The sequence below is a fragment of the Camelus bactrianus genome, chromosome 14 (assembly GCF_048773025.1).
Source record: "Camelus bactrianus isolate YW-2024 breed Bactrian camel chromosome 14, ASM4877302v1, whole genome shotgun sequence".
NCBI classification, from domain to species: Eukaryota; Metazoa; Chordata; class Mammalia; order Artiodactyla; family Camelidae; genus Camelus; species Camelus bactrianus.
The window spans coordinates 42421800-42437484 of NC_133552.1; positions in this window are offsets into that span (position 1 = coordinate 42421800).

Consider the following 15685-nt stretch of genomic DNA (forward strand, 5'->3'; position numbering starts at 1 on the left):
AAATATTAGCTTTTGTCTGAAAAGGGACTGGGAAGAAGTTATAAAGCTTTCTTAGCTCTATAGTGGATGTGTATCGAGTTCTAATTCTACTTCATTATCTGGTCCGTCTTCCCTGATGAAGTCAGAATTAGGTGTCTTTGGTTAGATTCAAAAGAATTTACCAGGTGTGCCAAAGGTGCCCAGTTTAAGGGGCACACAAAATTAAAGGGTCAGTAGACAGGCTGGGATCAAGACATGAGCAAAAATGGGCTATCCAAGTGAGAAAGAGGATCTAAGGGGTTAAAGATTGTGTGCTCTGGAGCCAGACTATCCTAGGTTTAAGTTCTGGCTCTGCCATTTTCTAATTATGTGACTTCACCAAGTTACATAACCTCTCTTTAGCCTCAGTTTCCTCATGAGATTAATGAGAATAATAATAATAATAATAATAATACCTTATTCATTTAGGGTGTTGTGAGGAGTTATATTCCTAAGTCCCTGAGCACAGTCTCTGGCTCATAGTAAGTGTTCAATATCACCACCACCACCATCATCATTGTCATTACTACCATCAAAACAGGAGGGGTTTGTAGTATAGACATTAGGAATTGGTGTATAGAATGAAGAACTCCCAGAGCCTGAGGTATGAGAGGAGGTTAAGGGGAAAAGCAAGAGAATGAAATCAGACAATGCACACTCCCTCTAGTGAGGGTGGGCTGCCTCCATTAAAAGGATTCCTGATGCAAGATAGTATGGATGACTCATGCATGGGGGTATATCTCTAGTCTTGTGGCTTAAGCATATCTCCTGGAAGGTGGTGTGCTATAGGGGATTCCAGAGTATGGAGATGGGGTGGTAGAGGGAGAAATGCTGTCAATAGAGCTCCAAGGAGAGTGGGGTGGGAGTCTTCTGGTCATGGGTCTTCTGTCAAGAGTGTGACAAGCCCAAGAGAACCATTCATGATAGAAGCCATAGAGAATTAGCTTCTCCCTTTGATCCTCCTTGCCCTGCTTGGATTGATTGATTGACCGATTGAGTGAGTGTGTTTTATCAGTCACTGGGGTGGTCCACTAGCAGTGCCCACTTATACAGCAGTGACTCCAGGTAGAGTGGACATGTGGGTTCACTGGAATATAGCTTGGTTCATAGACTTGTGTGATGTGTTTAAGTCCATCACTGACTAGGATCTAAAGTGGAATGGAGCTGCAAGATGAGGTTCCAATATTCTTCACTCTCCTCTGGGGCTGCACCACATCTGACTACCAAATAGAAGGGTGTTCATCTTTATCAACAGCTGTGAGTTGTCAGAAGGTGTCCTCCCCTTCCAGAAAAGATGTGATGTAGATGATAACATTAAACACATATGCTAGACACCATTATCTCTGTTAACTAGCTTGATCCACAAAGCAACCCTGTGAAGTAGGTATAATGATTATCCAAATGAGAAAATTGAGGTCAAGTAACTTACAAAGACCGTAAATGTGCCTTTGCATTGAAAAAGAGATGTGGCTAGGTCTGTGTCTGTGTCTAGACTTATGCTAAGACCCATGACTTCAGAAAGGCTAAGAAAATTTCTCTGTAATTATTCTTATAGATTGTTTTATTCCAACTTTTTCACAAAGAGTGGAGTTTAAGGACTTATTGATTCAAACCCTTTGTGCCAAGACAGAAAGAGTAAGAAAAGAAAAGCCCATGTGTTGGCTTTTCCTAACATGCTTTAGCCAATGACTTGTGCAAGCTCTTCTTTGCCCATATAAGGGGTGATGGGCAGATGGGTAGACTGGTTTCTAGGATGGCAGTTTTCAGGAACTCAGCCTCATGGAGAGGTTTGAAATGTGGGGAGGTTGGTGGGAAAAGACAGTGAAGATTGAACTGGATCTTGTGAAGGTGGAATAGAAGATGGCTGGGCAGGAAATTCTCAGCATGGGCAAAGATAGGGAAGGAGAAAAAAGAAATACAGGGCTTAAACATGGCCAATTCGTTTTGACTGGAATATAGGGTAAATGAAGGGGAATATTTGAGGGAAGAAAGATGAGAGATAGATCATGGAAGACTTTAAATGCCAGGCCAAGGAGTGTGAATTCTACTTAGTAGGCAATGGGAAATCTATTAAATAAAATCGAAGTAAAAATGGGGGCCCTGGATGAAGGACAACTTTTATTTCACTTATCTCTATGTATAAACTCAACCTGGGCTATTATAGTCACTGCCTGATTGTGACTCCAGATTGGAGGCTGTGGCAGGGGATTTCAATCCTCATTATTGTCTCTCCGAACACCACCTTGTGTCTGAAAGTAAGACTGAGGCAAAGAGCTGCTCAGTAGATGGTAAATGAGGGGAACTAGGATTTATGTGTTCTGACCCTCAAATCGGTTTGTTCATTTAACAAATATTTGTGAGCATCATTTTGGGTACGGTAGATATAACCATGAATGAAGATGGTTTTAGGGAAAATGGTCATCTCCAGGTTAATCTACTGCTGTCTTATTGGCTCAGTCTTCAAATTCTTGGATTGGACCCGTTTACACTTCTCCTGCGGAACACCCAGTTCTGCGCTGCCATTATCTCTTGCCCAGTTCCTTGCACAGACTCTTAACTGGGCTTGTAGCTTTTGTTCTCAGGACTCTACACACACAGAAGCCAGAGTAGCATCATGAAAGCGAAGTCAGATCTTGCCACTGACCTTCAGAATACTCTTCAATGGCTCCTGTGACTCTTAGATTAAAATCAAAACACCTCTCCACATCCCACAAGTCCTTGTGGGAACCCCCTCCCTCCCATCCTATCTTACCTCCCTCCTCTCTCGCCCTTGTTCACTCTGCTCCATCCCCAACGGCCTCTTGCTGTTCCTGGAACAGTTGTAGAGTGTTTCTGCCTCAGAACCTTTACTCTTCCTGTTCCGTCTGTCTGGAATGTTCTTCTAGATTCCAGCATGGCTGCATGCCCCCTCCCCTGAACGCCATTCTGATTTCTATTTAAACGTCAGCTCCTCAGAGAACCATTCTCTGACTAGCTTTCTAGCTATCTTTACAGCACTTAGCATGACATGAAATTATACTCTTAATTGTTTGTTTATTGTGTGTATTGCTCATTAGACTGTAAGCTCTGTGTAAAGAGGATTTTGTTTACTAGTTCATTGTGTTTAGAAACACATTTTCTTCTTCTTCTTTTTTTTTTAATGGAGGTACTGGGGCTTGAACCCAGGACCTCGTACATGCTAAGCATGCCCTCTACCTGAGCTATACTGAGCTATACCCTCCCGTCTACTGGTTCACTGTGGTATCCTCAGCACCTTGAATAGGACCTAGACCATGAGAAAACAATAGAATCATTGAACGAATGATTATTATTGGAACTTCTTTCACAGCTTAGAAGAAAAGTTGTTTCATGCCTCAAGGATCTTAACAGCTATCTGTATGTGCTTTCTGCATTTATCACAGCTTCAGATGTGCCCTTCTTGACTTCTGCAACTCCTGAATAAGCAACATCCATTTTAGGCATATTACTGTTAGACTACAAATAGTAGAGTGCATTTTGGACTTTAATTCTTTTGGCTGCTGTGAATAGTTTTTCTCTGGTTGTTAGTAATTAAAACAAACAAGCAGAAAGACTCATATTATTCTACCTCATTGCCAAATTGGATATTGCTCAACTCAAAATTAAATGTACACACACCCATAAAACTAGCCAAACTGGCTATTACAATTACATAAAGTTCCTTGTGTTCATTATCAGGGTTGTCTTTCATGGTTTATCCTGTTTGGCATATACATCTAAGTAACAGTCATAAAGACTTCTATAAGAATTGAGAGCATGTTGATGTGGAAAAATTTTTTAAGATTTTTTTCTTTTGGGTTTCCAGCTAAATTGCAACAAAAGCATAACCTTGTTATTGCACTATAAGCTTAAGGCGGGGAATAGAGATATTCTGTATTTTGTCAACACTCGGTACTTTAAGCCCAACTGTCACAGTCACCTAAAAATGGCAGATATGACTCAGTTTTGTACTTTGCATCTTGGGAATTAGTGTCAGAATACCACCCCTGATCTCTTTAATGAATGATTCACTTGCTAACATGATTAACAGTTCTGAGGGGCAGCAATGTTGGCCACCAATGTCAGATTTTCAGAAGCTGCCTGTTTTAATGACATTACAAACATGTTTGTTTGTACTTGGTGGGAGGGAGGTCTTGAATCTGCTCTTCTGATTTTTTAATGTTTTTATTTGAACTGGGAGAATGAGCTTCGTAGTATTTCTACAGTTTTCCATTTTCTTATAGGCAGTACCTATCCTTGAGAAAAATGAAACAATATCATATAGTTTAGGGGAACTAAGAATAAAAACGTGTGAAAAGGCATCATCAAGAAAATTTTGTGGGGAAGAGGGTATACATAGCTCAGTGGTAGTCATGTGCTTAGCATGCATAACGTCCTGGGTTTAATCCCCAGTACCTCCATTAAAAAAAATCTAATTATCTCCCCCTCCCCCCCAAAACCCCCAAACCAAAACAAACAAAAAAGCACTTGCTTTAAAAAAAAAAAAAACCCAGAAACTTTGTGCTTAAAAAAAAGTAAAGAAAAACTTGTAGGTCAAGTTCATAGATGTTTGACGAGTATGCTGAGTAAAAAATATTCAGTTTCAATTCATTGATTCAAAGGTGTGGCTCTGTACCTTTTTGAATATAAGGAATTCAGAAACATTGGGGTAGATGGTCAGATTGAGATTATGGTTATATGATTATTACTTGACATGTCCGTCTCTAAGGGTCATCTGTGAGCTTACTGAAGTTAGAGCCTTATTCATTGCTGTTTCCCATTACTTGCCATGGGAAGCTGTGCAGCTTAATAACAACGATGTGTGTGACAGTGCCGGTCCTGGCTAACATTACTCAGTTCCCCATGTGCCACACACTATGATAATTGCTTTGTATTCATTACCATATTTAATTCTTACAGCAATATATTCTGTCCATATTTTGTGAAGCAACTGAGGCTTAGAGATGTACATTGACTTGTCCACGATCACACAGCTAGTGAAGTGTTGGACCTGGGATTTGAAACCATTTCTGTTCTTTATTCAAAGCCCATGTTAATTACCATACCGTAGGCTTGTTGCCTGAATGAGTGAGAGTGTAGGACCCCCCTCCACCCGGTCTCCATGACTCAGCCAACAGTTAAAAAGTGACAAACAGAATGAGACAATGGTGATGTCCTAGAACTAACCACGGTTTTACCAACCAGTAAGAGAAGAGAGACCTTCAGTGTGGGTGACAAGAGATGAAAGGGTTTCCTGCATCACTGATTAGCTTCAAACGTGAGGAGGATGGTAGATGTAAGAAGAAGTGAAGAGGAGACAGTCCCGAAAAAGGGAAAACTAAGCAAAGAGAAAAGTGGGAATTTTTTTAAAAAAAGAAGGTAAATATTCATCCCCAGAGGCTTCCAAAGTGATGCTTTTAAACTTCCAGCTTGTTCAGATGTCTGCTGGCACTCGTGGAGCAGGAGAAAAGAAAGCGAACGGTAAGGTTTGAGCACGCCTCCGTACACCGAGCTGCCCTCCCTCCTTCCCCCGAGTCATATGTGCCTTGGAAGCAAATGGGTGGAAAGTTTTGCCCACTTTGGCTTCCTTTGCTTTTGCGCGTGGGTGTAGGTTTGTGTGCCCAACGCTTCCATGGGGAGTTCAGGTTGTTTTACCTGCTCTTGAGTCTTAACAGGGTGAGACATGTGCCTGTGGCTGCAGGCCTGTTCCAGGAGAACTCGTCATACTGGATATGGAAATCATTAAAGCAAAGTGGGCGGCCAGGTTGTCTCCTTTTCATGCCGATACTTGGGTGGCTTTCCTCCTGTCCCACCAGAGCACAGCCTCGATGGAGCGAGTGGACCAAGAGGAAACCATGTGCCTGTCATGCACACCTGGAAATTCTGGAGATGTTAGCAACGAGTGACATTTTACAGACAAGAGGCATTAAGAAATATCCCCATTAAAACACGAAAGAAACGAAACCATGATGTTTTCCCAGCCCTTGTACTCTCTTTCTCTGGATCTTACAATCCTGATGGTTCACAGGCTTTTCAAACAGATTCCTTTCAGATTTCTTTCTCTGGTCCTTGATTCTCTGTCCAGATGGTCCTCTGATCTTTATTTGACCAATGGTTTTCGAAGAACAGATTTAAGCCACAGTATGAGTGGGCTGCAGGTGTGCTATTAGAAAAAGTAACTCAAGTCCTTAAAGCCAGCATCCGCAGCCTCAGATAAAAGGTGTTCTTTCCCTAAGACTACGTGAGAATTAAAGATGGGTAAACATCAACGTGAAAAGATTATATTTGGATAAACATCATAAAGCTTGTTTGTTTAATTGAAGTTTATCTGATCTTTTCTGTTTTTTCTTTTCTTTGTTCTGCATATTTTCCAAGAGCAGGTACCCTGGTGATATTCTCCCTACTTCCTTGTCCAGGGCAGAGAGGAAATTTGTGAGACCTGACCTTTTTGTGATACTTTGATAACTTCCACTTTAGGGGGAAATGAAGGAGGGTAGAGATGCATGCAGATGGGAAATCAAACAGGATACCCATAGGACTGACTCACCCATCCCCTCCTCCCCTGGAAGGCTCTAGTGAGAACAAGCTGCATTTTGGAGGAGTTCAAGTATTTTCTCCCTCTTGGTTTTCGCTTTCCTAGGAGGTAGCGGTGGATCCTGTGAGGGCTCTTTGCTTTTGAGAGCTCCCACCCTTATCTGCCCCCCATCCCTCCTCCCAACTCTCAAGTCTCCCTGAATCCATCTTTGATTTCCTGAAATGTACATGGACCCCAAAGAGTCTATATCTAATGCAGAGCTAATTTTTATGCATCTTATTCAAAGAGGATGAAACACTCATTGTTTCCAGTCTCCCAATGTGATTTTTTAATTTTATGGCAGAAGCTAGCTTCTCGTATCTTTCATGTTTACTGACTAGCAACCTACTGTCCCACACTCGGTCTGTGCCTTGTATGTTTCTGTCTCTATGAACCATAAGCCAGCAGAGCAAATGGAACTTTTAGAGAAAGGGACACGATTTGGTGGTGTCCAAATTTTTGTTTGATAACTAGAGAAAATACTTTTTAAAAGCTATTTTCCCTGTTGGGACAATTGGAAGAACAGTTACATTCATTTTATAGTTTCAGCTTGTTGGGTACAAAATGAGTGCCCAAAAGAAAGAAAAAAATTTCTTTTTTGAATAAAAAAGAAAGAAAACTCCATGCTCCAGGAATCCATCTGTTGTTAGATTTCATGAGAACAAAATGCACACAAAAAAATATGGTCAAACACACTGCGTTCACGTTTTCTCCACCTTTGGACTGATACCAGCCATAAAACTCCATCTTGTATAGACAATCTGTTAAAATAAGTTACTAAGAAACCCAAACAGGCTTAAAGGTCATTCTTAGTGTGAGTGGGCTTTCTTTTTTGCTGTAGTTATAGCCAAACCCAAACTCCCTTCGAGATGGTGTTTTATAGCTGATATTTTAAACTGTAAACCACATTATAGGATTGTAGAACCCCACCCAGCAGAGTCAATTTTCCTGTTTTGGAACTCTGGTGCGATTCAGCGCATAATTCACGTTCATTCGTCATGTTCTCACTTTGTTCAGACCTCAGACTTTATGAGCAGGTTGCTTCACTGCATTTTAAACATGTCTTTTCTCCCAAGGTGTATTTTAAGGCCTATATGGGCAATGAAAAGGAAGCCAAATGCGTCCTTCATAGGAGGGACAGAGGATGCTTAACAAACTAGAAGGAATTCTATTTCTGGAGATCGCGAGGAAAAGTTATTAAATTATAGGAAGGGCATGTAGGTTTGAGGGCAAAGGCGAGACTACTCTTTTCCAACATTTTCTGAGCACCTGTTAGATACAAGGCATTTTGTTCAGTACTTTATGTACGTTATCTCACTAAATCCTTGATAAGCTTCTGTGAATCATTAAGAATGTGGGTTGAGAAAGGTGCATGACTTGCTCAAGTTCAGTTAGCTGGTGTCCAGTTAGCTGGAACTGTCCACTTGGCTGGATGTCCAGTTGCAGCCTAGTGTGGTTTAGCTCCAGCTCAGGCTGCATCTCAAGACCACCTCCTTGATGAAGCTCCCCCCACACCGTGGTGGTCCCCACACCCCTGCTCCCATGCATCTTAACATCGCAAGGGCAGAAGAACAGAAGCGTCTTTGTGGATTTGGCCTGGCTCTTCAATGATAAAATAGTGAATGGCTGGTTGTAATGCTGAAAATTTAGATGTTCTAGGTTGGCTCAGTCACACTGAAGAGCTTCTGTGAGCATCTGGATAAAGGCAATAATGAGTGACAAGAAGGCTTAGCTTGCTTTTCTCTATGTGTGAGCCGTTACTTTGTTTACTTTTTAATATGACTGTATGGATGTTATATAGTTTTTTTTTATTTTATTTTAATTATTTTTTTTAGTTTTGTTGGTGGTGGGGGAATTAGGTTTATTTATTTACTTTTTAATGGAGGTACTGGGCATTGAACCCAGGACCTCGGGTATGCTAGACGTGCACTCTACCGCAGAGCAATGCCCTCCCCACTAACCATTACTTTTAATAAAGGCAGAGCAGATCTTTTTTCCCCTCATTCTGTGCAGAAAAATCTATTGTTTTCCACAACCCACTCCTACCTTAAATAAATCTGTTAAAATGCACATTTTAAATAAAACCTTTCAAACTCTTTTACCTACCAGCTTAGAAGCAGGGATGTTTCTTTTCTCTTTCAGTTTCGCCTCAGGGAAATGGGCCCTTTCAGATTCTGGTATCTGAAGTTGCCGTGGCTGACTCTGGAGATTTCTAGATCAATGTTCTTTTTTCCTCCAATGACAAGACTTTCATAGCAATACTTATTCTAAAATGTGTCACTTCCCTCCGTTCATCTGTGCTACCTGGTTGTGTAACTTTCAGTCAAATGAGATTTAAAAAAACCTCATATTCTTCCTTATTGAAAATTGGATCTCAAGGAACTTATAATTTAGTTGTGGAGTCACAAAAACCTGTGATGCTTTGGTTACCAAAGGATGGACGGAGTAGCTGCAGTAGGAATGTGTTTTGGTGGGGAGCAGGCTGGAGAGGTGGTTGATCACTGCTGCCTGGAGTAGCTGGAAGGAGTGGATGAATGAGCATTTGAGATAGGCCTTGAGGGAGCAGCTGAATTTGGTTAAGTGAAGATGAGCTGGAAGAAGAAATTGCCACGTAGCCCGTGGCACATGAGAGAAAACTCAAAGACAGGGATGAATACTGAATATGGGGTGTATGCCAGAGAATACTGGGAAAGATGAAAGATACACGTTTGCCATACAATTATTGGACCAGATTCTTTGCTTTCTTCTGCAGGAGTTTTCTAGATCTGGTTAGAGAAGAAAATGAACCCTGGTAAGACCTCCAGCTGGCTACAGCAAGATATGGGAAAAAAATTTATCTTTTATTTTGCCCTACTTTCCACATCTTATTGAGAGGCACAAACCTTTTTTAGTCCTGTTGTTGCTAAGACCATGATGGATGAATAAAGGGGCTTATATGATAAGACCAGAGTGGCCCAAATAAAGACCATCTACCACAGGTTTCTCATTCTCAGCACTACGGACATTTTGAGCTGGATCCTTTTTTATTTGGGCATATGGGGACTGTCCTATGCAATGCAGACTGTTTAGCAGCATCCCTGACTCTACTCAGTAGATTCCAGTAGCATCCTTGACCCACTGCTCCAGTTGGGAAATCCAGAAATATCTCCCAATGTTGCCCAGTGCCCTTTGCAGGGCAAAATTGTCTCTAGTATGGACTTACGTCTTATGGTAGACAGAATGACCTAGGAACAGCTACGGTTTCTTTATGCCTGGAGACTTGCTGAGCCAGGATGAGGATTTATGACCTGAAAAAAGCCAACCACAGCAGGTGTGGAGCTTGAGAAAGAGCAGTGTGTCTGCTCAGAAAGGACATCAGAGTCAAGCATATGTCCTGTCCATCTTTGAATGTCTTCCTAGGGCCTACACAGTTCCCTCAACCTATAAAATAGTCAATACATGTTGAATAAATGAGATGTTTGCTTAGAGTCTCAGAGAAGAAGTCATAGTGACGAAGAGCTATTTACTTGAAGCTGTAACCACTTATTGGCTTACTGTGTTCTATTTGAGGGTCTCTTGAATACTGCAAAAGTATCTAAGGATACAGGTGTCATCACATGCAGCAAACATGGGAAAATGAATATAGTGACAAATGTCACAAGGTCTGTTTTTCAGGTTTATTGCCAGAAAGTGTAGGATTTCGAAGAGAGTGTATAGAAGAAGCAAGGCAAGAGCCTCCCTTATACTGGAGATTATTTACACGTCTCATCATTGCAATTTATTAGTTTGATATCTCTTGCTTTTGAACTTTGCATCTTGTCTTAACCAGGAATTTATGCATCTTCCTCCCAGGGGAGCAGATCTGAGTCCCTGAGTCCTGAGTTGTGGAACCTCTGCTTCTTCAGTGAAAGATTCCGCTAACGATGAGAGAAGGGAGACGTGGTGAGATTCCAGGGATGGGGGATGAACTCAGTGTGCCAAAGACCTATGTGTCCCTCCTCCTTCTGACCAAGTGATGACAAAGTAAAGGATGAAAACAACCAGCTCACTTTTTCTTCTCTCAGGACTCTTATTTCCCCGCTTCACTCCCATTTTCATTTCTGAGTAACACGTTATTTTGTGCTTGACATATTCCCCATTACTAACGGTGAGTCTCGCCAATACCAGGGTCAGAATTCAGGGAGCTCCTCTTTGGAAGTTCAGTTTGGGTGTCCTCTAATGCAGACAGCTTTTCATCTGTTCCCTGATGCTCCATCAATAGTAACATCTTTTGAATTCCAGACTTGGGTACTCAAGTGCCTAGTGATAACTCCACTTGGATGTCTTACAGAGATCTCAAACATTACATGTCTCAAAACGAATGATTTCCTGCCTCCCTTCCCAACCTGCTTCTGTGACCTTATCCATCTCATTCAAAGGCAATTCCATCATTCCAGGGGCTTAGATCAAAATCCTTGCAGTCAGCCTCCACTGCTCACTTTGTCTCACACCCGGGCATCACACTCCAGCAAATCTTGTTGAATTAACTTCCAAAGTATGTCGAAGATCTGAACAGTTCTCACCACTTGCATTGCTGCCATTCTGGTCTGAGCTACCAAAACCTCAAGACAGTGACCAGGATGACCTTTTAAAATTATAAGTTAGATCTTGTCCCTGGTTTGCTCAAAATCTGTCAATGTCTCCCTATCTTGGAGTGAACACCAAATTCTTTATATGGTTCTACAGTTCACCTCCAATCCGTTATCCCTCCTACCTCACCTCCAGCTACCCTTCAGTCACTCACTCACCAACTTACCTCCTGTTTCTTAAGCATGTAAGACATGCCTTACATGTTCCTTCAGCCTGGGACCCTCTTCTCCCAGATATCCATGTGGTTACAGTGGGTCCCTTCAAATCTTTGCATAAATATCACCTTGCAATAGAATAGAAGCCTTACAAGGGCAAGGATCTTTGTTTAACCCAAGTACCTAAAACAATGTCTTGCACACAGTGGATGCACATAAATATTAGTAGTTGAATAATATGTCTGTCAGAGCACATATGAGCTGTTTAATTCAGCCTCTCTTCTTGCCCAGACTGTGGACTCTTTTTTTTTTTGTATTTTATTTTATTTTTAACTTTTTATTGAGGTATAATAGATTTACAATATTATGTAAGTTTCAGGTATACAGCATGGTGAGTCACAATTTTTAAAGGGCATACTCCATTATAGTTATTGTAAAATGTTGGCTATATTCCCTGTGCCATACAATATATCCTTGTAGCTTATTTATTTTGTACATAGTAGTTTGTACCTCTTACTCCCCTACACTTATCTTGTTCCCTCTCCCTTTACTCTTTCCACTGGTAACCACTAGTTTGTCCTCTGGCTCTGTGAATCTGTTTCTTTTTTGTTTTACTCACTCATTTGTTTTATTTTTTAGATGCCACCTCTGTCTGATTTCGCTAAGCGTGATAACTTCCAAATCTATCCATGTTGTTGCAAATGGCAAAATGTCATTTTTTAATGGCTGAGAAATATATATATCACATCTTTATCCGTTCGTCTATTGATGGACACTTAGGTTGCTTCCATATCTTGGTTATTGTAAATAATGCTGCCACAAACATTGGGGTACACGTATCTTTTTGAGTTCATGTTTGTGTTTTCTTCTGATGTCAGACTGTGAACTCTTTTGGGGAAATTGATCAATAGAACACATGAAGAGCAGTAGTTTATAGTATTTTTTCCCTTAAAGTATTGCACAGATTGTGTAAGCTTCTGGCCTCATAAAACCTGGCCTGCTCTTGTACCAATTTCATAGGGCTAGGATGAGAATTAAAGTGATAATCCATGTATAGCATTTAGAAAAGTGCCTGGCACACTGAGGTTAAAGACTGTGTTATGTTTTGAACTGTCCCCTGCTCCCACTGTCATTAGCTCACTGGATGGAACAGAGTGGGTGGGGGCAGTGAAAAAAACATTGTTGCTAATAAACAAATCAATTGAACAAATGGACAGATTTTGATATGATAGTTCAATCATCTTTTTAGGTTTTCTAAGTGCCACCTTCCTTCCTTTTGTTATTTTTTTAAGACTATTTTTGAGCAGTTTTAGGTTCACAGTAAATTGAGAGGAAAGGACAAAGATTTCCCATACACCTCCTGCCCCTATACCTGCATCATCTCCTCCATCGTTAACATCCCCCACCAGAAGGGTACATTGGTTACAACTGATGAACCCACATTGACACATCTTTAATCACCCAAGGTTTGTGGTTTATGTTAGGGCTCCCTCTTGAGCTGTATATTCTGTGGGTTTGGACAAATGCAAACAACATTTGTCCACCATGGTAGTATCACCCAAAGTGCATCCACTGCCCTAAAGAAACTCCATGCTCTGCCTACTCATCTCTCCCTCCACTAACCCCTGATCTTTTTATTTTCACCATAGCCTTTTCCAGAGTGTCCTACGGTTGGAATCTTACAGTAGGTAGCCTTTTCAAGCTGGCTTCTTTAACTTAGTACTGTCCACTTAAGTTTCCTTCACGTCTTCCCATGGCTTGATAATTCATTTCTTTTTAGAGCTGAATAATATTCCATTGTCTGGATGCATCACAGTTTTTTTAATCCATTCCCTGCTCCTTCCTTTTTCAAATTATGTTTCTGTGCACAGGGATTTGTCAGAAGATTCATATAAAAATGTTCATGTGCAGATTTGCCTGTATTTTATTACGTACCTATGAAGACAGTGCTTGAACGAAGTGGTCATCCATGATATTTCTAATCTGTGAATAAGACTGAAGGTCAGAATTGTTTATTTTCTCAGCAGCCCTTAATATAATGTGTTGTAAATCACATAGTGAGTGTAAACACATGATAAATGGCAATAAGGTTGAAATGAGACTTTTTTTTTAATGGCCCCTTTCTTACTTTATGTGCCCAAGTCAACATTATTCCCATTTTCCCAAGGTTCCTGCCCTCAGTCTTATCTTTTCCATCATATTGATTTCTCGTACCTGCCATATTTTTACTAAACCCACTAGCTAGATAAATATATTTTAAATATCATCCTGTAATGGCTGTTTCTATAGAGTAAGGCAAACTTCCTAAAATAAATCTCATAGAAAGAAAAAAAAAACCTGTTGAGAGCAGGGTTTAGACATGACTATTGAGTTGTTTTTTCTTTGCTTCCATTAACCTCTCAGTGTAGTACAATTTGGTTTTATTTTATCATCTACTGAGGCTACTTTATTACCTACTGAAACTGCTTTTTCACTGATCAACAATCAGCTCCTAACTGACAAAAAGCCTTTGGGTGAGCGCTGGTTCTACCTGGTGTCTGTCCCAGTCTGCGCTGTTGAATCTCTTCTTGAAACAGCCTCTGAACTTGGATTCTGGGCACGATTTTTTCTCTCTTCTTCCTTCTCTAGTTCTTCTTAGTATCCTGCCTGGGCTCCTCATTGCTCACCAAAGATCTGTCTTTGGCTACTTTCTTGCTTAGTAAACTTTTGCCAGAGGTTAAGTTCATACTTAACCTGTATTTGGGTGGTTCTGAAGTCTATGTGTCCAAATTTATCATGAACTTCAGATCCAAATTTTCATCAGCCTCCTGGAAATACCTGCAAGAATGTCTTTCAGGTGTCTCAAACTCAATGTGTCCCAAAGTATAACACACGGTTTTCTATTTCTAGCACTGACTTCCCTCCCTCTGTGTTACGTCAGCTATTGGCAGCAATGGGGGCCAGACTTCCTAAGCTACAAACATTGGAGTCATCTTCAAGTCCCCTCTCTCCTGACTTTCCTCCTTTCCAACACCCCCCCCACAACTGCTATTTACCTTTCTAAAACATTAACTCTATAAAACCAAAATGATCTCCTGGTGGAAAAAAAAATCCTCACTGTCTTTCCATTGGAAAGGACATTTTAAACACCTTGAGGGGTTTGGTGGTGAGAAAGTTCTGTCAGAAAAATAACTGAAGGAAAGCTACCATGGCACTACATTTCCACAGGTAGAAAAATAAGAGCTTTTGAATATGGAGCAATGAGATATAGAAAAAAAAATCTCTAGAATTTTGTGTTTATTCTCTGGGACTGAGAATGAGAATGACTCTCTTTAGATTTTGACCTTATAGCCTAGAGGTTTTTTTTTTCTTTTTTCTTTTTTAGTGTTCTTCCTCATATTTCCTCAATTATGTTCAAGAAGATTTGAAACAAAGAATGTTCCTAAAAAATTTCGGGTTTTTTTGGGGGAGTGTATATTATTTTTACTTTAGTCTAAAATATGAACACCTGTAGGTCTTCTATCAGCTGTATCTAGATTTGTATTTGCCAAAGAAAACTTGTCTGTACTTTAGTGAACATTTTGCTTCTTTACTTCAGAGCTCAGGAGGGAGGATGAGGGGAGGGGGTTAGAAAGAGAGATGCTGGGAAACATCACCCCACAGAGGCAGGTGGTGAGGGAGACCCAAGGGAAGGGTGGGAAATGCAGCTGTTCTGGTCATGACACTAGAGCAAAAGGTAAGAAATCGAGTCCATTACCGGAATAATAACTGAATTTCCATTTATTTGGTAACTTCTGACATTGTGTGAAGCAAACCTCAGAATTTTCCTATGTTACACCTGTTGTGTAGAAATGACCTCATTCCTTGGACTATGGTTCGCTTAGATCGCTTAGCACAGAGTGACTTAGTGTAGACAGAATGTGATCTCCTCCAAAATTCATGCACCAGCAAAGAAAGAATCTTCCACATCAACCAGTTATTCAGGAAGCTGTGGATTTTCTGATTCACACCGTGATGTGTGCAAAACTAAAAAAAAAAAAAATAAATAAAGTTATGTGCCTGTCTTTTTCTACCTATGGGGTGAGATTTCAAAGCCTCACTCTATAGCAAGGCTGTTCCATCATTCAGGAATTTATGACTTGTTAATGCCATTCCTGATTCATATTTTGCTACCATGTGGCACCAGATATTCCACGGATTCTGTTCTTAAATATTAAATGTCCCCACTCTCTAGTCTCTACAAATCTTAAACATCTCAAAAGGAAAAGCAAGGGAGGAGGGTATAGATCAGTGGTAAAGTGTGTGCTTAGCATGTATGAGGTCCTGGGTTCAATCCTCAGTACCTCCATTAAAT